Below are 20,985 nucleotides of genomic sequence, written 5' to 3' on the forward strand. Positions count from 1 at the left end.
AAATGGAAACATTTCTTCCTTGTCACAGATGCCACATTGCTGCCAAATTTCGCCCGAATCCGTCGGCAATTTTGTGAGATGTCTTGTTCAAAAACGGACAGACAGGTGTGAAAACATCACCTCCATGCACCTTGGGTGGTGGAGGGAACGAGGCTCTCACTTGAGAAACATTAAAAATCGATCCTTTATGAACATCCAAAGAGAATCTGTTGTTGCCTACGATCATACCACCCTGAATACGCCCGATCTCGCTTGATCTCGGAACCTAAGCCGGTTCGGGCCCGGTTAGTACCTGGATGGGAGACTGCCTGGGAACACCGGGTGTTGTAGGCTTTTTTCTGCTGTCGGGTGTGGTCTTGTTTCGAGTGTCTGCAATTTGCGCTGACTGATGCGCTTGATGGAAATTTAGTTTTTGCCGCGCCACTGCTAGTCTTCGACTACAACTGCCGCTACTACCAGCTAACCACGTCTACTTACTACCAAGGGTACTCACCCCACCAGTATTTGTATACTACTACTTGCCTACGACTACCAGTGCCGCTACTGTGAGTTCGACTGGCCTTCCAGTGCCACTCCTTCTCGACGACGACTCCCACGACTACTGCCACTCCTACTACTAAAATAAAGAATTCTCATGTCGAATCCACATTCAGATCTTCACCAAAATCGAATCGAATCATCCATGTAATACCCCCAAACAGTCCACCTCGTTTCGTCCAAATCCGTCGACAACCTTTTGAGATTTCCTGCTGTGTATCGTTTTTGAACCAATCTCCCAATGGTGAAGAATCAGTCAAAATATTTCTCGGAGCCGGATCCGAATCCGGATCTTCACCAAAATGGAAACATTTCTTCCTTATCACAGATGCCACACTGCTGCCAAATTTTGCCCGAATCCGTCTGCAATTTTGTGATATCTTGTTCACAAACGGACAGACAAGCAAACAGACAGACAGGTGTGAAAACATCACCTCCATGCACCTTGGGTGGCGGCGGGAACGGGGCTCTCACTTGAGAAACATTATCGATCCTTTATAAATGTTACATATCTATGTGAATTAATATTCAGATCTTTGCTTATCCGTGTGTAGTATATTAAGGGTTGTTGTGATTGGAGGGTCAGGAGCCCTTCTGAACCAGTGGCCGGAAACGGAAGTGACCGGAAACGGAAGAGGAACGACACGAGGAAAAAAGGACGAGTATTCTTCTTGGTCTTCCTCGCCCCGCTCCGAAAGAAGGTGGAAGCGACCTTGCGCGGCGTGGACAAAGCGGCGTTCCGAAACCCGTCTGGCGAGAGGAGTTACCTGGACGTGTAACTACCTTTTGACACGTCAAGTCCCCGTGAGTTCGTGCACGGAACCAAGCGTCCGGCACAGTTTGCCCCGTCTACAAGGACGCGTACGGGTCGCACGTTGGGCCGCGCGCGCGTTGCAAACCGCGCTTGGTTTTGCCCCGTCTACAAGGACGCGTACGGGTCGCACGTTGGGCTTCGCGCGCGTTGCAAACCGCGCTTGGTTTTGCCCCGTCTACAAGGACGCGTACGGGTCGCACTTTGGGGCCTCGCGCGCGTTGGAAGCCGCGCTGGGTTTTGCCCCGTGGCTTGGCAAGGAGGTGTGCGCTGCAGCAGCTGTCCCCGGTACGAGACGGCACGTTTGGAGCACGTCCGCCCGGGGTTCGTTCAACCGCCCGTGTGCGGAGAAGAGAGACATTGTGAGAGACATTGACCACGGAGGGAGTCAGGAGTGGGGCTCACGTGAGGAATGTATAAGATGGCCATCTTAGAGTATTGTAGATGAGTTTACATCTTTGTGATATTGATTGTTGATTGTTGATGGTTGATTGCTCGGGGAATATATCATTGATTATTCCGGATCCTTGGTGTGGGGTTTCCTTTTGATTGGAATTCCTATTGATTGCATTACGAAAGCTCATATATATAATACTACTTGCTGGCGAAGGTCCTCTCACGGTCCGGGGGTCACCGAGACCAGGTAGTCACCGAGGGGACCACGTAACAATAAACATCCAAAGAGGCTCTGTTGTTGCCTACGATCATACCACCCTGAATACGCCCGATCTCGTCTGATCTCGGAAGCGAAGCAGGTTCGGGCCCGGATCTTACCTGGATGGGCGACTGCCTGGGAATACCGGGTGTTGTCGGCTTTTTTCTGCTGTCGGGTGTGGTCTTGTTTTGAGTGTCTGCAATTTGCGCTGACTGATGCGCTTGATGGTAATTTACTTTTTGCCGCGCCACTGCGAGTCTTCGACGACAACTGCTGCTACTACCAGCCTACCACGTCTACTTACTACCACGGGTACTCACCCCACCAGTATTTGTATACTACTGCTTGCCTACGACTACCAGTGCCGTTACTGTGAGTTCGACTGGCCTTCAAGTGCCAATCCTTCTCGATGACGACTCCCACGACTACTGCCGCTCCTACTACAAAAATAAAGAATTCTCATGTCGAATTCACATTTAGATATTCACCAAAATCGAATCGAATCATCCGTGTAATATCCCCAAACAGTCCACCAAGTTTCGTCCAAATCCGTCGACAACCTTTTGAGATTTCCTGCTGTGTGTCGTTTTTGAACCAATCTCCCAATGGTGAAGAATCAGTCAAAATATTTCTCGGAGACGGATCCGAATCCAGATCCTCACCAAAATGGAAACATTTCTTCCTTGTCACAGATGCCACATTGCTGCCAAATTTCGCCCGAATCCGTCGGCAATTTTGTGAGATGTCTTGTTCAAAAACGGACAGACAGGTGTGAAAACATCACCTCCATGCACCTTGGGTGGTGGAGGGAACGAGGCTCTCACTTGAGAAACATTATAAATCGATCCTTTATGAACATCCAAAGAGAATCTGCTGTTGCCTACGATCATACCACCCTGAATACGCCCGATCTCGTCTGATCTCGGAAGCTAAGCAGGTTCGGGCCCGGTTAGTACCTCGATGGGAGACTGCCTGGGAACACCGGGTGTTGTAGGCTTTTTTCTGCTGTCGGGTGTGGTCTTGTTTCGAGTGTCTGCAATTTGCGCTGACTGATGCGCTTGATGGTAATTTAGTTTTTGCCGCGCCACTGCTAGTCTTCGACTACAACTGCCGCTACTACCAGCTAACCACGTCTACTTACTACCACGGGTACTCACCCCACCAGTATTTGTATACTACTACTTGCCTACGACTACCAGTGCCGCCACTGTGAGTTCGACTGGCCTTCCAGTGCCACTCCTTCTCGACGACGACTCCCACGACTACTGCCACTCCTACTACTAAAATAAAGAATTCTCATGTCGAATCCACATTCAGATCTTCAACAAAATCGAATCGAATCATCCTTGTAAGACACCCAAACAGTCCACAAAGTTTCCGCCAAATCCGTCGACAACCTTTTGAGATTTCCTGCTCTGTATCGTTTTTGAACCAATCTCCCAATGGTGAATAATCAGTCAAAATATTTCTCGGAGCCGGATCCGAATCCGGATCTTCACCAAAATGGAAACATTTCTTCCTTGTCACAGATGCCATACTGCTGCTAAATTTTGCCCGAATCCGTCTGCAATTTTGTGAGATATCTTGTTCAAAAACGGACAGACAAGCAAACAGACAGACAGGTGTGAAAACATCACCTCCATGCACGTTGGGTGGCGGAGGGAACGAGACTCTCACTTGAGAAACATTATCGATCCTTTATAAACATCCAAAGAGACTCTGTTGTTGCCGACGATCATACCACCCTGAATACGCCCGATCTCGTCTGAGTTCTCGGAAGCTAAGCAGGTTCGGGCCCGGATAGTATCGGGCCCGGATAGTACCTGGATGGGCGACTGCCTGGGAATACCGGGTGTTGTAGGCTTTTTTCTGCTGTCGGGTGTGGTCTTGTTTTGAGTGTCTGCAATTTGCGCTGACTGATGCGCTTGATGGTAATTTACTTTTTGCCGCGCCACTGCTAGTCTTCGACGACAACTGCCGCTACTACCAGCCTACCACGTCTACTTACTACCACGGGTACTCACCCCACCAGTATTTGTATACTACTGCTTGCCTACGACTACCAGTGCCGTTACTGTGAGTACGACTGGCCTTCCAGTGCCAATCCTTCTCGATGACGACTCCCACGACTACTGCCGCTCCTACTACAAGAATAAAGAATTCTCATGTCGAATCCACATTTAGATATTCACCAAAATCGAATCGAATCATCCGTGTAATACCCCCAAACAGTCCACCAAGTTTCGTCCAAATCCGTCGACAACCTTTTGAGATTTCCTGCTGTGTCGTTTTTGAACCAATCTCCCAATGGTGAAGAATCAGTCAAAATATTTCTCGGAGCCGGATCCGAATCCGGATCCTCACCAAAATGGAAACATTTCTTCCTTGTCACAGATGCCACATTGCTGCCAAATTTCGCCCGAATCCGTCGGCAATTTTGTGAGATGTCTTGTTCAAAAACGGACAGACAGGTGTGAAAACATCACCTCCATGCACCTTGGGTGGTGGAGGGAACGAGGCTCTCACTTGAGAAACATTAAAACTCGATCCTTTATGAACATCCAAAGAGAATCTGTTGTTGCCTAGGATCATACCACCCTGAATACGCCCGATCTCGTCTGATCTCGGAAGCTAAGCAGGTTCGGGCCCGGTTAGTACCTGGATGGGAGACTGCCTGGGAACACCGGGTGTTGCAGGCTTTTTTCTGCTGTCGGGTGTGGTCTTGTTTCGAGTGTCTGCAATTTGCGCTGACTGATGCGCTTGATGGAAATTTAGTTTTTGCCGCGCCACTGCTAGTCTTCGACTACAACTGCCGCTACTACCAGCTAACCACGTCTACTTACTACCACGGGTACTCACCCCACCATTATTTGTATACTACTGCTTGCCTATGACTACCAGTGCCGCTACTGTGAGTTCGACTGGCCTTCCAGTGCCACTCCTTCTCGACGACGACTCCCACGACTACTGCCACTCCTACTACTAAAATAAAGAATTCTCATGTCGAATCCACATTCAGATCTTCACCAAAATCGAATCGAATCATCCATGTAAAACCCCCAAACAGTCCACCTCGTTTCGTCCAAATCCGTCGACAACCTTTTGAGATTTCCTGCTGTGTATCGTTTTTGAACCAATCTCCCAATGGTGAAGAATCAGTCAAAATATTTCTCGGAGCCGGATCCGAATCCGGATCTTCACCAAAATGGAAACATTTCTTCCTTGTCACAGATGCCACACTGCTGCCAAATTTTGCCCGAATCCGTCTGCAATTTTGTGATATCTTGTTCAAAAACGGACAGACAAGCAAACAGACAGACAGGTGTGAAAACATCACCTCCATGCACGTTGGGTGGCGGAGGGAACGAGACTCTCACTTGAGAAACATTATCGATCCTTTATAAACATCCAAAGAGACTCTGTTGTTGCCTACGATCATACCACCCTGAATACGCCCGATCTCGTCTGATCTCGGAAGCTAAGCAGGTTCGGGCCCGGATAGTACCTGGATGGGCGACTGCCTGGGAATACCGGGTGTTGTAGGCTTTTTTCTGCTGTCGGGTGTGGTCTTGTTTTGAGTGTCTGCAATTTGCGCTGACTGATGCGCTTGATGGTAATTTACTTTTTGCCGCGCCACTGCTAGTCTTCGACGACAACTGCCGCTACTACCAGCCTACCACGTCTACTTACTACCACGGGTACTCACCCCACCAGTATTTGTATACTACTGCTTGCCTACGACTACCAGTGCCGTTACTGTGAGTACGACTGGCCTTCCAGTGCCAATCCTTCTCGATGACGACTCCCACGACTACTGCCGCTCCTACTACAAAAATAAAGAATTCTCATGTCGAATCCACATTTAGATATTCACCAAAATCGAATCGAATCATCCGTGTAATACCCCCAAACAGTCCACCAAGTTTCGTCCAAATCCGTCGACAACCTTTTGAGATTTCCTGCTGTGTCGTTTTTGAACCAATCTCCCAATGGTGAAGAATCAGTCAAAATATTTCTCGGAGCCGGATCCGAATCCGGATCCTCACCAAAATGGAAACATTTCTTCCTTGTCACAGATGCCACATTGCTGCCAAATTTCGCCCGAATCCGTCGGCAATTTTGTGAGATGTCTTGTTCAAAAACGGACAGACAGGTGTGAAAACATCACCTCCATGCACCTTGGGTGGTGGAGGGAACGAGGCTCTCACTTGAGAAACATTAAAACTCGATCCTTTATGAACATCCAAAGAGAATCTGTTGTTGCCTAGGATCATACCACCCTGAATACGCCCGATCTCGTCTGATCTCGGAAGCTAAGCAGGTTCGGGCCCGGTTAGTACCTGGATGAGGAGACTGCCTGGGAACACCGGGTGTTGCAGGCTTTTTTCTGCTGTCGGGTGTGGTCTTGTTTCGAGTGTCTGCAATTTGCGCTGACTGATGCGCTTGATGGAAATTTAGTTTTTGCCGCGCCACTGCTAGTCTTCGACTACAACTGCCGCTACTACCAGCTAACCACGTCTACTTACTACCACGGGTACTCACCCCACCATTATTTGTATACTACTGCTTGCCTACGACTACCAGTGCCGCTACTGTGAGTTCGACTGGCCTTCCAGTGCCACTCCTTCTCGACGACGACTCCCACGACTACTGCCACTCCTACTACTAAAATAAAGAATTCTCATGTCGAATCCACATTCAGATCTTCACCAAAATCGAATCGAATCATCCATGTAAAACCCCCAAACAGTCCACCTCGTTTCGTCCAAATCCGTCGACAACCTTTTGAGATTTCCTGCTGTGTATCGTTTTTGAACCAATCTCCCAATGGTGAAGAATCAGTCAAAATATTTCTCGGAGCCGGATCCGAATCCGGATCTTCACCAAAATGGAAACATTTCTTCCTTGTCACAGATGCCACACTGCTGCCAAATTTTGCCCGAATCCGTCTGCAATTTTGTGATATCTTGTTCAAAAACGGACAGACAAGCAAACAGACAGACAGGTGTGAAAACATCACCTCCATGCACCTTGGGTGGCGGCGGGAACGGGGCTCTCACTTGAGAAACATTATCGATCCTTTATAAACATCCAAAGAGACTCCATTGTTCCCTACGATCATACCACCCTGAATACGCCCGATCTCGGCTGATCTCGGAAGCTTAGCAGGTTCGGGCCCGGTTAATACCTGGATGGGAGACTGCCTGGGAACACCGGGTGTTGTAGGCTTTTTTCTGCTGTCGGGTGTGGTCTTGTTTCGAGTGTCTGCAATTTGCGCTGACTGATGCGCTTGATGGTAATTTAGTTTTTGCCGCGCCACTGCTAGTCTTCGACTACAACTGCCGCTACTACCAGCTAACCACGTCTACTTACTACCACGGGTACTCACCCCACCAGTATTTGTATACTACTACTTGCCTACGACTACCAGTGCCGCCACTGTGAGTTCGACTGGCCTTCCAGTGCCACTCCTTCTCGACGACGACTCCCACGACTACTGCCACTCCTACTACTAAAATAAAGAATTCTCATGTCGAATCCACATTCAGATCTTCAACAAAATCGAATCGAATCATCCTTGTAAGACACCCAAACAGTCCACCAAGTTTCCTCCAAATCCGTCGACAACCTTTTGAGATTTCCTGCTCTGTATCGTTTTTGAACCAATCTCCCAATGGTGAAGAATCAGTCAAAATATTTCTCTGAGCCGGATCCGAATCCGGATCTTCACCAAAATGGAAACATTTCTTCCTTGTCACAGATGCCACACTGCTGCCAAATTTTGCCCGAATCCGTCTGCAATTTTGTGAGATATCTTGTTCAAAAACGGACAGACAAGCAAACAGACAGACAGGTGTGAAAACATCACCTCCATGCACGTTGGGTGGCGGAGGGAACGAGACTCTCACTTGAGAAACATTATCGATCCTTTATAAACATCCAAAGAGACTCTGTTGTTGCCTACGATCATACCACCCTGAATACGCCCGATCTCGTCTGATCTCGGAAGCTAAGCAGGTTCGGGCCCGGATAGTACCTGGATGGGCGACTGCCTGGGAATACCGGGTGTTGTAGGCTTTTTTCTGCTGTCGGGTGTGGGCTTGTTTTGAGTGTCTGCAATTTGCGCTGACTGATGCGCTTGATGGTAATTTACTTTTTGCCGCGCCACTGCTAGTCTTCGACGACAACTGCCGCTACTACCAGCCTACCACGTCTACTTACTACCACGGGTACTCACCCCACCAGTATTTGTATACTACTGCTTGCCTACGACTACCAGTGCCGTTACTGTGAGTACGACTGGCCTTCCAGTGCCAATCCTTCTCGATGACGACTCCCACGACTACTGCCGCTCCTACTACAAAAATAAAGAATTCTCATGTCGAATCCACATTTAGATATTCACCAAAATCGAATCGAATCATCCGTGTAATACCCCCAAACAGTCCACCAAGTTTCGTCCAAATCCGTCGACAACCTTTTGAGATTTCCTGCTGTGTCGTTTTTGAACCAATCTCCCAATGGTGAAGAATCAGTCAAAATATTTCTCGGAGCCGGATCCGAATCCGGATCCTCACCAAAATGGAAACATTTCTTCCTTGTCACAGATGCCACATTGCTGCCAAATTTCGCCCGAATCCGTCGGCAATTTTGTGAGATGTCTTGTTCAAAAACGGACAGACAGGTGTGAAAACATCACCTCCATGCACCTTGGGTGGTGGAGGGAACGAGGCTCTCACTTGAGAAACATTAAAAATCGATCCTTTATGAACATCCAAAGAGAATCTGTTGTTGCCTAGGATCATGCCACCCTGAATACGCCCGATCTCATCTGATCTCGGAAGCTAAGCAGGTTCGGGCCCGTTTAGTACCTGGATGGGAGACTGCCTGGGAACACCAGGTGTTGCAGGCTTTTTTCTGCTGTCGGGTGTGGTCTTGTTTCGAGTGTCTGCAATTTGCGCTGACTGATGCGCTTGATGGAAATTTAGTTTTTGCCGCGCCACTGCTAGTCTTCGACTACAACTGCCGCTACTACCAGCTAACCACGTCTACTTACTACCACGGGTACTCACCCCACCATTATTTGTATACTACTGCTTGCCTACGACTACCAGTGCCGCTACTGTGAGTTCGACTGGCCTTCCAGTGCCACTCCTTCTCGACGACGACTCCCACGACTACTGCCACTCCTACTACTAAAATAAAGAATTCTCATGTCGAATCCACATTCAGATCTTCACCAAAATCGAATCGAATCATCCATGTAAAACCCCCAAACAGTCCACCTCGTTACGTCCAAATCCGTCGACAACCTTTTGAGATTTCCTGCTGTGTCTCGTTTTTGAACCAATCTCCCAATGGTGAAGAATCCGTCAAAATATTTCTCGGAGCCGGATCCGAATCCGGATCTTCACCAAAATGGAAACATTTCTTCCTTGTCACAGATGCCACACTGCTGCCAAATTTTGCCCGAATCCGTCTGCAATTTTGTGAGATATCTTGTTCAAAAACGGACAGACAAGCAAACAGACAGACAGGTGTGAAAACATCACCTCCATGCACCTTGGGTGGCGGCGGGAACGGGCCTCTCACTTGAGAAACATTATCGATCCTTAACAAACATCCAAAGAGACTCTGTTGTTGCCTACGATCATACCACCCTGAATACGCCCGATCTCGTCTGACCTTGGAAACTATGCAGGTTCGGTCCCGGATCGTACCTGGATGGGCGACTGCCTGGGAATACCGGGTGTTGTCGGCTTTTTTCTGCTGTCGGGTGTGGTCTTGTTTTGAGTGTCTGCAATTTGCGCTGACTGATGCGCTTGATGGTAATTTACTTTTTGCCGCGCCACTGCTAGTCTTCGACGACAACTGCCGCTACTACCAGCCTACCACGTCTACTTACTACCACGGGTACTCACCCCACCAGTATTTGTATACTACTGCTTGCCTACGACTACCAGTGCCGTTACTGTGAGTACGACTGGCCTTCCAGTGCCAATCCTTCTCGAAGACGACTCCCACGACGACTGCCGCTCCTACTACAAAAATAAAGAATTCTCATGTCGAATCCACATTTAGATCTTCACCAATATCGAATCGAATCATCCGTGTAATACCCCCAAACAGTCCACCAAGTTTCGTCCAAATCCGTCTACAACCTTTTGAGATTTCCTGCTGTGTGTCGTTTTTGAACCAATCTCCCAATGGTGAAGAATCAGTCAAAATATTTCTCGGAGCCGGATCCGAATCCGGATCTTCACCAAAATGGAAACATTTCTGTCTTGTCACAGATGCCACATTGCTGCCAAATTTCGCCCGAAACCGTCGGCAATTTTGTGAGATGTCTTGTTCAAAAACGAACAGACAGGTGTGATAACATCACCTCCATGCACCTTGGGTGGTGGAGGGAACGAGGCTCTCACTTGAGAAACATTATAAATCGATCCTTTATGAACATCCAAAGAGAATCTGTTGTTGCCTACGATCATACCACCCTGAATACGCCCGATCTCGTCTGATCTCGGAAGCTAAGCAGGTTCGGGCCCGGTTAGTACCTGGATGGGAGACTGCCTGGGAACACCGGGTGTTGTAGGCTTTTTTCTGCTGTCGGGTGTGGTCTTGTTTCGAGTGTCTGCAATTTGGGCTGACTGATGCGCTTGATGGTAATTTAGTTTTTGCCGCGCCACTGCTCGTCTTCGACTACAACTGCCGCTACTACCAGCTAACCACGTCTACTTACTACCACGGGTACTCACCCCACCAGTATTTGTATACTACTGCTTGCCTACGACTACCAGTGCCGCCTTCCAGTGCCACTCCTTCTCGACGACGACTCCCACGACTACTGCCACTCCTACTACTAAAATAAAGAATTCTCATGTCGAATCCACATTCAGATCTTCAACAAAATCGAATCGAATCATCCTTGTAAGACACCCAAACAGTCCACCAAGTTTCCTCCAAATCCGTCGACAACCTTTTGAGATTTCCTGCTGTGTATCGTTTTTGAACCAATCTCCCAATGGTGAAGAATCAGTCAAAATATTTCTCGGAGCCGGATCCGAATCCGGATCTTCACCAAAATGGAAACATTTCTTCCTTGTCACAGATGCCACACTGCTGCCAAATTTTGCCCGAATCCGTCTGCAATTTTGTGAGATATCTTGTTCAAAAACGGACAGACAAGCAAACAGACAGACAGGTGTGAAAACATCACCTCCATGCACCTTTGGTGGTGGAGGGAACGAGGCTCTCACTTGAGAAACATTAATCGATCCTTTATAAACATCCAAAGAGACTCTGTTGTTGCCTACGATCATACCACCCTGAATACACCCGATCTCTGCTGATCTCGGAACCTAACCAGGTTCGGGCCCGGGTCGTACCTGGATGGGCGACTGCCTGGGAATACCGGGTGTTGTCGGCTTTTTTCTGCTGTCGGGTGTGGTCTTGTTTTGAGTGTCTGCAATTTGCGCTGACTGATGCGCTTGATGGTAATTTACTTTTTGCCGCGCCACTGCTAGTCTTCGACTACAACTGCCGCTACTACCAGCTAACCACGTCTACTTACTACCACGGGTACTCACCCCACCAGTATTTGTATACTACTACTTGCCTACGACTACCAGTGCCGCTACTGTGAGTTCGACTGGCCTTCCAGTGCCACTCCTTCTCGACGACGACTCCCACGACTACTGCCACTCCTACTACTAAAATAAAGAATTCTCATGTCGAATCCACATTCAGATCTTCAACAAAATCGAATCGAATCATCCTTGTAAGACACCCAAACAGTCCACAAAGTTTCCTCCAAATCCGTCGACAACCTTTTGAGATTTCCTGCTGTGTATCGTTTTTGAACCAATCTCCCAATGGTGAAGAATCAGTCAAAATATTTCTCGGAGCCGGATCCGAATCCGGATCTTTACCAAAATGGAAACATTTCTTCCTTGTCACAGATGCCATACTGCTGCAAAATTTTGCCCGAATCCGTCTGCAATTTTGTGAGATATCTTGTTCAAAAACGGACAGACAAGCAAACAGACAGACAGGTGTGAAAACATCACCTCCATGCACGTTGGGTGGCGGAGGGAAAGAGACTCTCACTTGAGAAACATTATCGATCCTTTATAAACATCCAAAGAGACTCTGTTGTTGCCTACGATCATACCACCCTGAATACGCCCGATCTCGTCTAATCTCGGAAGCTAAGCAGGTTCGGGCCCGGATCGATCTCGTCTGATCTCGGAAGCTAAGCAGGTTCGAGCCCGGATAGTACCTGGATGGGCGACTGTCTGGGAATACCGGGTGTTGTAGGCTTTTTTCTGCTGTCGGGTGTGGTCTTGTTTTGAGTGTCTGCAATTTGCGCTGACTGATGCGCTTGATGGTAATTTACTTTTTGCCGCGCCACTGCTAGTCTTCGACGACAACTGCCGCTACTACCAGCCTACCACGTCTACTTACTACCACGGGTACTCACCCCACCAGTATTTGTATACTACTGCTTGCCTACGACTACCAGTGCCGTTACTGTGAGTACGACTGGCCTTCCAGTGCCAATCCTTCTCGATGACGACTCCCACGACTACTGCCGCTCCTACTACAAAAATAAAGAATTCTCATGTCGAATCCACATTTAGATATTCACCAAAATCGAATCGAATCATCCGTGTAATACCCCCAAACAGTCCACCAAGTTTCGTCCAAATCCGTCGACAACCTTTTGAGATTTCCTGCTGTGTGTCGTTTTTGAACCAATCTCCCAATGGTGAAGAATCAGTCAAAATATTTCTCGGAGCCGGATCTGAATCCGGATCCTCACCAAAATGGAAACATTTCTTCCTTGTCACAGATGCCACATTGCTGCCAAATTTCGCCCGAATCCGTCGGCAATTTTGTGAGATGTCTTGTTCAAAAACGGACAGACAGGTGTGAAAACATCACCTCCATGCACCTTGGGTGGTGGGGGGAACGAGGCTCTCACTTGAGAAACATTAAAAATCGATCCTTTATGAACATCCAAAGCGAATCTGTTGTTGCCTACGATCATACCACCCTGAATACGCCCGATCTCGTCTGATCTCGGAAGCTAAGCCGGTTCGGGCCCGGTTAGTACCTGGATGGGAGACTGCCTGGGAACACCGGGTGTTGTAGGCTTTTTTCTGCTGTCGGGTGTGGTCTTGTTTCGAGTGTCTGCAATTTGTGCTGACTGATGCGCTTGATGGTAATTTAGTTTTTGCCGCGCCGCTGCTAGTCTTCGACTACAACTGCCGCTACTACCAGCTAACCACGTCTACTTACTACCACGGGTACTCACCCCACCAGTATTTGTATACTACTACTTGCCTACGACTACCATTGCCGCTACTGTGAGTTCGACTGGCCTTCCAGTGCCACTCCTTCTCGACGACAACTCCCACGACTACTGCCACTCCTACTACTAAAATAAAGTATTCTCATGTCGAATCCACATTCAGATCTTCACCAAAATCGAATCGAATCATCCATGTAATACCCCCAAACAGTCCACCTCGTTTCTTCCAAATCCGTCGACAACCTTTTGAGATTTCCTGCTGTGTATCGTTTTTGAACCAATCTCCCAATGGTGAAGAATCAGTCAAAATATTTCTCGGAGCCGGATCCGAATCCGGATCTTCACCAAAATGGAAACATTTCTTCCTTGTCACAGATGTCGCACTGCTGCCAAATTTTGCCCGAATCCGTCTGCAATTTTGTGATATCTTGTTCAAAAACGGACAGACAAGCAAACAGACAGACAGGTGTGAAAACATCACCTCCATGCACCTTGGGTGGCGGCGGGAACGGGGCTCTCACTTGAGAAACATTATCGATCCTTTATAAACATCCAAAGAGACTCTGTTGTTGCCTACGATCATACCACCCTGAATACACCCGATCTCTGCTGATCTCGGAACCTAACCAGGTTCGGGCCCGGGTCGTACCTGGATGGGCGACTGCCTGGGAATACCGGGTGTTGTCGGCTTTTTTCTGCTGTCGGGTGTGGTCTTGTTTTGAGTGTCTGCAATTTGCGCTGACTGATGCGCTTGATGGTAATTTACTTTTTGCCGCGCCACTGCTAGTCTTCGACTACAACTGCCGCTACTACCAGCTAACCACGTCTACTTACTACCACGGGTACTCACCCCACCAGTATTTGTATACTACTACTTGCCTACGACTACCAGTGCCGCTACTGTGAGTTCGACTGGCCTTCCAGTGCCACTCCTTCTCGACGACGACTCCCACGACTACTGCCACTCCTACTACTAAAATAAAGAATTCTCATGTCGAATCCACATTCAGATCTTCAACAAAATCGAATCGAATCATCCTTGTAAGACACCCAAACAGTCCACAAAGTTTCCTCCAAATCCGTCGACAACCTTTTGAGATTTCCTGCTGTGTATCGTTTTTGAACCAATCTCCCAATGGTGAAGAATCAGTCAAAACATTTCTCGGAGCCGGATCCGAATCCGGATCTTTACCAAAATGGAAACATTTCTTCCTTGTCACAGATGCCATACTGCTGCAAATTTTTGCCCGAATCCGTCTGCAATTTTGTGAGATATCTTGTTCAAAAACGGACAGACAAGCAAACAGACAGACAGGTGTGAAAACATCACCTCCATGCACGTTGGGTGGCGGAGGGAACGAGACTCTCACTTGAGAAACATTATCGATCCTTTATAAACATCCAAAGAGACTCTGTTGTTGCCTACGATCATACCACCCTGAATACGCCCGATCTCGTCTAAGTCTCGGAAGCTAAGCAGGTTCGGGCCCGGATCGATCTCGTCTGATCTCGGAAGCTAAGCAGGTTCGGGCCTGGATCGTACCTGGATGGGCGACTGCCTGGGAATACCGGGTGTTGTAGGCTTTTTTCTGCTGTCGGGTGTGGTCTTGTTTTGAGTGTCTGCAATTTGCGCTGACTGATGCGCTTGATGGTAATTTACTTTTTGCCGCGCCACTGCTAGTCTTCGACGACAACTGCCGCTACTACCAGCCTACCACGTCTACTTACTACCACGGGTACTCAACCCACCAGTATTTGTATACTACTGCTTGCCTACGACTACCAGTGCCGTTACTGTGAGTTCGACTGGCCTTCCAGTGCCAATCCTTCTCGATGACGACTCCCACGACTACTGCCGCTCCTACTACAAAAATAAAGAATTCTCATGTCGAATTCACATTTAGATATTCACCAAAATCGAATCGAATCATCCGTGTAATACCCCCAAACAGTCCACCAAGTTTCGTCCAAATCCGTCGACAACCTTTTAAGATTTCCTGCTGTGTGTCGTTTTTGAACCAATCTCCCAATGGTGAAGAATCAGTCAAAATATTTCTCGGAGACGGATCCGAATCCGGATCCTCACCAAAATGGAAACATTTCTTCCTTGTCACAGATGCCACATTGCTGCCAAATTTCGCCCGAATCCGTCGGCAATTTTGTGAGATGTCTTGTTCAAAAACGGACAGACAGGTGTGAAAACATCACCTCCATGCACCTTGGGTGGTGGAGGGAACGAGGCTCTCACTTGAGAAACATTATAAATCGATCCTTTATGAACATCCAAAGAGAATCTGTTGTTGCCTACGATCATACCACCCTGAATACGCCCGATCTCGTCTGATCTCGGAAGCTAAGCAGGTTCGGGCCCGGATAGTACCTGGATGGGCGACTGCCTGGGAATACCGGGTGTTGTAGGCTTTTTTCTGCTGTCGGGTGTGGTCTTGTTTTGAGTGTCTGCAATTTGCGCTGACTGATGCGCTTGATGGTAATTTACTTTTTGCCGCGCCACTGCTAGTCTTCGACGACAACTGCCGCTACTACCAGCCTACCACGTCTACTTACTACCACGGGTACTCACCCCACCAGTATTTGTATACTACTGCTTGCGTACGACTACCAGTGCCGTTACTGTGAGTACGTCTGGCCTTCCAGTGCCAATCCTTCTCGATGACGACTCCCACGACTACTGCCGCTCCTACTACAAAAATAAAGAATTCTCATGTCGAATCCACATTTAGATATTCACCAAAATCGAATCGAATCATCCGTGTAATACCCCCAAACAGTCCACCAAGTTTCGTCCAAATCCGTCGACAACCTTTTGAGATTTCCTGCTGTGTGTCGTTTTTGAACCAATCTCCCAATGGTGAAGAATCAGTCAAAATATTTCTCGGAGCCGGATCTGAATCCGGATCCTCACCAAAATGGAAACATTTCTTCCTTGTCACAGATGCCACATTGCTGCCAAATTTCGCCCGAATCCGTCGGCAATTTTGTGAGATGTCTTGTTCAAAAACGGACAGACAGGTGTGAAAACATCACCTCCATGCACCTTGGGTGGTGGAGGGAACGAGGCTCTCACTTGAGAAACATTAAAAATCGATCCTTTATGAACATCCAAAGAGAATCTGTTGTTGCCTACGATCATACCACCCTGAATACGCCCGATCTCGTCTGATCTCGGAAGCTAAGCCGGTTCGGGCCCGGTTAGTACCTGGATGGGAGACTGCCTGGGAACACCGGGTGTTGTAGGCTTTTTTCTGCTGTCGGGTGTGGTCTTGTTTCGAGTGTCTGCAATTTGCGCTGACTGATGCGCTTGATGGAAATTTAGTTTTTGCCGCGCCACTGCTAGTCTTCGACTACAACTGCCGCTACTACCAGCTAACCACGTCTACTTACTACCAAGGGTACTCACCCCACCAGTATTTGTATACTACTACTTGCCTACGACTACCAGTGCCGCTACTGTGAGTTCGACTGGCCTTCCAGTGCCACTCCTTCTCGACGACGACTCCCACGACTACTGCCACTCCTACTACTAAAATAAAGAATTCTCATGTCGAATCCACATTCAGATCTTCACCAAAATCGAATCGAATCATCCATGTAATACCCCCAAACAGTCCACCTCGTTTCGTCCAAATCCGTCGACAACCTTTTGAGATTTCCTGCTGTGTATCGTTTTTGAACCAATCTCCCAATGGTGAAGAATCAGTCAAAATATTTCTCGGAGCCGGATCCGAATCCGGATCTTCACCAAAATGGAAACATTTCTTCCTTATCACAGATGCCACACTGCTGCCAAATTTTGCCCGAATCCGTCTGCAATTTTGTGATATCTTGTTCACAAACGGACAGACAAGCAAACAGACAGACAGGTGTGAAAACATCACCTCCATGCACCTTGGGTGGCGGCGGGAACGGGGCTCTCACTTGAGAAACATTATCGATCCTTTATAAATGTTACATATCTATGTGAATTAATATTCAGATCTTTGCTTATCCGTGTGTAGTATATTAAGGGTTGTTGTGATTGGAGGGTCAGGAGCCCTTCTGAACCAGTGGCCGGAAACGGAAGTGACCGGAAACGGAAGAGGAACGACACGAGGAAAAAAGGACGAGTATTCTTCTTGGTCTTCCTCGCCCCGCTCCGAAAGAAGGTGGAAGCGACCTTGCGCGGCGTGGACAAAGCGGCGTTCCGAAACCCGTCTGGCGAGAGGAGTTACCTGGACGTGTAACTACCTTTTGACACGTCAAGTCCCCGTGAGTTCGTGCACGGAACCAAGCGTCCGGCACAGTTTGCCCCGTCTACAAGGACGCGTACGGGTCGCACGTTGGGCCGCGCGCGCGTTGCAAACCGCGCTTGGTTTTGCCCCGTCTACAAGGACGCGTACGGGTCGCACGTTGGGCTTCGCGCGCGTTGCAAACCGCGCTTGGTTTTGCCCCGTCTACAAGGACGCGTACGGGTCGCACTTTGGGGCCTCGCGCGCGTTGGAAGCCGCGCTGGGTTTTGCCCCGTGGCTTGGCAAGGAGGTGTGCGCTGCAGCAGCTGTCCCCGGTACGAGACGGCACGTTTGGAGCACGTCCGCCCGGGGTTCGTTCAACCGCCCGTGTGCGGAGAAGAGAGACATTGTGAGAGACATTGACCACGGAGGGAGTCAGGAGTGGGGCTCACGTGAGGAATGTATAAGATGGCCATCTTAGAGTATTGTAGATGAGTTTACATCTTTGTGATATTGATTGTTGATTGTTGATGGTTGATTGCTCGGGGAATATATCATTGATTATTCCGGATCCTTGGTGTGGGGTTTCCTTTTGATTGGAATTCCTATTGATTGCATTACGAAAGCTCATATATATAATACTACTTGCTGGCGAAGGTCCTCTCACGGTCCGGGGGTCACCGAGACCAGGTAGTCACCGAGGGGACCACGTAACAATAAACATCCAAAGAGGCTCTGTTGTTGCCTACGATCATACCACCCTGAATACGCCCGATCTCGTCTGATCTCGGAAGCGAAGCAGGTTCGGGCCCGGATCTTACCTGGATGGGCGACTGCCTGGGAATACCGGGTGTTGTCGGCTTTTTTCTGCTGTCGGGTGTGGTCTTGTTTTGAGTGTCTGCAATTTGCGCTGACTGATGCGCTTGATGGTAATTTACTTTTTGCCGCGCCACTGCGAGTCTTCGACGACAACTGCTGCTACTACCAGCCTACCACGTCTACTTACTACCACGGGTACTCACCCCACCAGTATTTGTATACTACTGCTTGCCTACGACTACCAGTGCCGTTACTGTGAGTTCGACTGGCCTTCAAGTGCCAATCCTTCTCGATGACGACTCCCACGACTACTGCCGCTCCTACTACAAAAATAAAGAATTCTCATGTCGAATTCACATTTAGATATTCACCAAAATCGAATCGAATCATCCGTGTAATATCCCCAAACAGTCCACCAAGTTTCGTCCAAATCCGTCGACAACCTTTTGAGATTTCCTGCTGTGTGTCGTTTTTGAACCAATCTCCCAATGGTGAAGAATCAGTCAAAATATTTCTCGGAGACGGATCCGAATCCAGATCCTCACCAAAATGGAAACATTTCTTCCTTGTCACAGATGCCACATTGCTGCCAAATTTCGCCCGAATCCGTCGGCAATTTTGTGAGATGTCTTGTTCAAAAACGGACAGACAGGTGTGAAAACATCACCTCCATGCACCTTGGGTGGTGGAGGGAACGAGGCTCTCACTTGAGAAACATTATAAATCGATCCTTTATGAACATCCAAAGAGAATCTGCTGTTGCCTACGATCATACCACCCTGAATACGCCCGATCTCGTCTGATCTCGGAAGCTAAGCAGGTTCGGGCCCGGTTAGTATCCTCGATGGGAGACTGCCTGGGAACACCGGGTGTTGTAGGCTTTTTTCTGCTGTCGGGTGTGGTCTTGTTTCGAGTGTCTGCAATTTGCGCTGACTGATGCGCTTGATGGTAATTTAGTTTTTGCCGCGCCACTGCTAGTCTTCGACTACAACTGCCGCTACTACCAGCTAACCACGTCTACTTACTACCACGGGTACTCACCCCACCAGTATTTGTATACTACTACTTGCCTACGACTACCAGTGCCGCCACTGTGAGTTCGACTGGCCTTCCAGTGCCACTCCTTCTCGACGACGACTCCCACGACTACTGCCACTCCTACTACTAAAATAAAGAATTCTCATGTCGAATCCACATTCAGATCTTCAACAAAATCGAATCGAATCATCCTTGTAAGACACCCAAACAGTCCACAAAGTTTCCGCCAAATCCGTCGACAACCTTTTGAGATTTCCTGCTCTGTATCGTTTTTGAACCAATCTCCCAATGGTGAATAATCAGTCAAAATATTTCTCGGAGCCGGATCCGAATCCGGATCTTCACCAAAATGGAAACATTTCTTCCTTGTCACAGATGCCATACTGCTGCTAAATTTTGCCCGAATCCGTCTGCAATTTTGTGAGATATCTTGTTCAAAAACGGACAGACAAGCAAACAGACAGACAGGTGTGAAAACATCACCTCCATGCACGTTGGGTGGCGGAGGGAACGAGACTCTCACTTGAGAAACATTATCGATCCTTTATAAACATCCAAAGAGACTCTGTTGTTGCCGACGATCATACCACCCTGAATACGCCCGATCTCGTCTGAGTTCTCGGAAGCTAAGCAGGTTCGGGCCCGGATAGTATCGGGCCCGGATAGTACCTGGATGGGCGACTGCCTGGGAATACCGGGTGTTGTAGGCTTTTTTCTGCTGTCGGGTGTGGTCTTGTTTTGAGTGTCTGCAATTTGCGCTGACTGATGCGCTTGATGGTAATTTACTTTTTGCCGCGCCACTGCTAGTCTTCGACGACAACTGCCGCTACTACCAGCCTACCACGTCTACTTACTACCACGGGTACTCACCCCACCAGTATTTGTATACTACTGCTTGCCTACGACTACCAGTGCCGTTACTGTGAGTACGACTGGCCTTCCAGTGCCAATCCTTCTCGATGACGACTCCCACGACTACTGCCGCTCCTACTACAAGAATAAAGAATTCTCATGTCGAATCCACATTTAGATATTCACCAAAATCGAATCGAATCATCCGTGTAATACCCCCAAACAGTCCACCAAGTTTCGTCCAAATCCGTCGACAACCTTTTGAGATTTCCTGCTGTGTCGTTTTTGAACCAATCTCCCAATGGTGAAGAATCAGTCAAAATATTTCTCGGAGCCGGATCCGAATCCGGATCCTCACCAAAATGGAAACATTTCTTCCTTGTCACAGATGCCACATTGCTGCCAAATTTCGCCCGAATCCGTCGGCAATTTTGTGAGATGTCTTGTTCAAAAACGGACAGACAGGTGTGAAAACATCACCTCCATGCACCTTGGGTGGTGGAGGGAACGAGGCTCTCACTTGAGAAACATTAAAACTCGATCCTTTATGAACATCCAAAGAGAATCTGTTGTTGCCTAGGATCATACCACCCTGAATACGCCCGATCTCGTCTGATCTCGGAAGCTAAGCAGGTTCGGGCCCGGTTAGTACCTGGATGCGAGACTGCCTGGGAACACCGGGTGTTGCAGGCTTTTTTCTGCTGTCGGGTGTGGTCTTGTTTCGAGTGTC

At 48.4% G+C, this 20,985-nt stretch overlaps 8 non-coding genes and 15 pseudogenes across 8 annotated transcripts; all 23 read left to right on the forward strand.

Moving 5' to 3' along the window:
* The first annotated feature begins 214 nt into the window (after nucleotides 1-214).
* LOC144890217 (5S ribosomal RNA) lies at nucleotides 215-333 on the forward strand (annotated as a pseudogene).
* A 1,711-nt stretch (nucleotides 334-2,044) lies between these two features.
* On the forward strand, nucleotides 2,045-2,163 carry LOC144890208 (5S ribosomal RNA; annotated as a pseudogene).
* A 718-nt stretch (nucleotides 2,164-2,881) lies between these two features.
* LOC144889999 (5S ribosomal RNA) lies at nucleotides 2,882-3,000 on the forward strand. The gene has a single exon (XR_013622193.1). It is a non-coding gene; the product is annotated as a 5S ribosomal RNA (ribosomal RNA).
* A 730-nt stretch (nucleotides 3,001-3,730) lies between these two features.
* Nucleotides 3,731-3,867, forward strand: LOC144890345 (5S ribosomal RNA; annotated as a pseudogene).
* A 716-nt stretch (nucleotides 3,868-4,583) lies between these two features.
* LOC144890079 (5S ribosomal RNA) lies at nucleotides 4,584-4,702 on the forward strand. The gene has a single exon (XR_013622279.1). It is a non-coding gene; the product is annotated as a 5S ribosomal RNA (ribosomal RNA).
* A 728-nt stretch (nucleotides 4,703-5,430) lies between these two features.
* Nucleotides 5,431-5,549, forward strand: LOC144889968 (5S ribosomal RNA). The gene has a single exon (XR_013622180.1). It is a non-coding gene; the product is annotated as a 5S ribosomal RNA (ribosomal RNA).
* A 716-nt stretch (nucleotides 5,550-6,265) lies between these two features.
* Nucleotides 6,266-6,385, forward strand: LOC144890221 (5S ribosomal RNA; annotated as a pseudogene).
* Nucleotides 6,386-7,113: 728 nt separating this feature from the next.
* Nucleotides 7,114-7,232, forward strand: LOC144890281 (5S ribosomal RNA; annotated as a pseudogene).
* A 730-nt stretch (nucleotides 7,233-7,962) lies between these two features.
* Nucleotides 7,963-8,081, forward strand: LOC144889969 (5S ribosomal RNA). The gene has a single exon (XR_013622182.1). It is a non-coding gene; the product is annotated as a 5S ribosomal RNA (ribosomal RNA).
* A 716-nt stretch (nucleotides 8,082-8,797) lies between these two features.
* Nucleotides 8,798-8,916, forward strand: LOC144890130 (5S ribosomal RNA; annotated as a pseudogene).
* Nucleotides 8,917-9,646: 730 nt separating this feature from the next.
* On the forward strand, nucleotides 9,647-9,765 carry LOC144890342 (5S ribosomal RNA; annotated as a pseudogene).
* A 718-nt stretch (nucleotides 9,766-10,483) lies between these two features.
* Nucleotides 10,484-10,602, forward strand: LOC144890357 (5S ribosomal RNA). The gene has a single exon (XR_013622311.1). It is a non-coding gene; the product is annotated as a 5S ribosomal RNA (ribosomal RNA).
* Nucleotides 10,603-11,314: 712 nt separating this feature from the next.
* On the forward strand, nucleotides 11,315-11,433 carry LOC144890309 (5S ribosomal RNA; annotated as a pseudogene).
* A 730-nt stretch (nucleotides 11,434-12,163) lies between these two features.
* LOC144890307 (5S ribosomal RNA) lies at nucleotides 12,164-12,326 on the forward strand (annotated as a pseudogene).
* Nucleotides 12,327-13,044: 718 nt separating this feature from the next.
* Nucleotides 13,045-13,163, forward strand: LOC144890026 (5S ribosomal RNA). Its single transcript, XR_013622220.1, has one exon. It is a non-coding gene; the product is annotated as a 5S ribosomal RNA (ribosomal RNA).
* A 728-nt stretch (nucleotides 13,164-13,891) lies between these two features.
* Nucleotides 13,892-14,010, forward strand: LOC144890311 (5S ribosomal RNA; annotated as a pseudogene).
* A 730-nt stretch (nucleotides 14,011-14,740) lies between these two features.
* On the forward strand, nucleotides 14,741-14,904 carry LOC144890241 (5S ribosomal RNA; annotated as a pseudogene).
* Nucleotides 14,905-15,622: 718 nt separating this feature from the next.
* On the forward strand, nucleotides 15,623-15,741 carry LOC144889970 (5S ribosomal RNA). The gene has a single exon (XR_013622183.1). It is a non-coding gene; the product is annotated as a 5S ribosomal RNA (ribosomal RNA).
* A 718-nt stretch (nucleotides 15,742-16,459) lies between these two features.
* On the forward strand, nucleotides 16,460-16,578 carry LOC144890027 (5S ribosomal RNA). The gene has a single exon (XR_013622221.1). It is a non-coding gene; the product is annotated as a 5S ribosomal RNA (ribosomal RNA).
* A 1,711-nt stretch (nucleotides 16,579-18,289) lies between these two features.
* Nucleotides 18,290-18,408, forward strand: LOC144890209 (5S ribosomal RNA; annotated as a pseudogene).
* A 718-nt stretch (nucleotides 18,409-19,126) lies between these two features.
* On the forward strand, nucleotides 19,127-19,246 carry LOC144890131 (5S ribosomal RNA; annotated as a pseudogene).
* A 730-nt stretch (nucleotides 19,247-19,976) lies between these two features.
* On the forward strand, nucleotides 19,977-20,113 carry LOC144890346 (5S ribosomal RNA; annotated as a pseudogene).
* Nucleotides 20,114-20,829: 716 nt separating this feature from the next.
* LOC144890211 (5S ribosomal RNA) lies at nucleotides 20,830-20,948 on the forward strand (annotated as a pseudogene).
* Nucleotides 20,949-20,985: the final 37 nt, after the last annotated feature.

This window comes from Myxine glutinosa, chromosome 1, assembly GCF_964187855.1.
Source record: "Myxine glutinosa chromosome 1, kmMyxGlut1.1, whole genome shotgun sequence".
Classification (NCBI taxonomy): Eukaryota; Metazoa; Chordata; class Myxini; order Myxiniformes; family Myxinidae; genus Myxine; species Myxine glutinosa.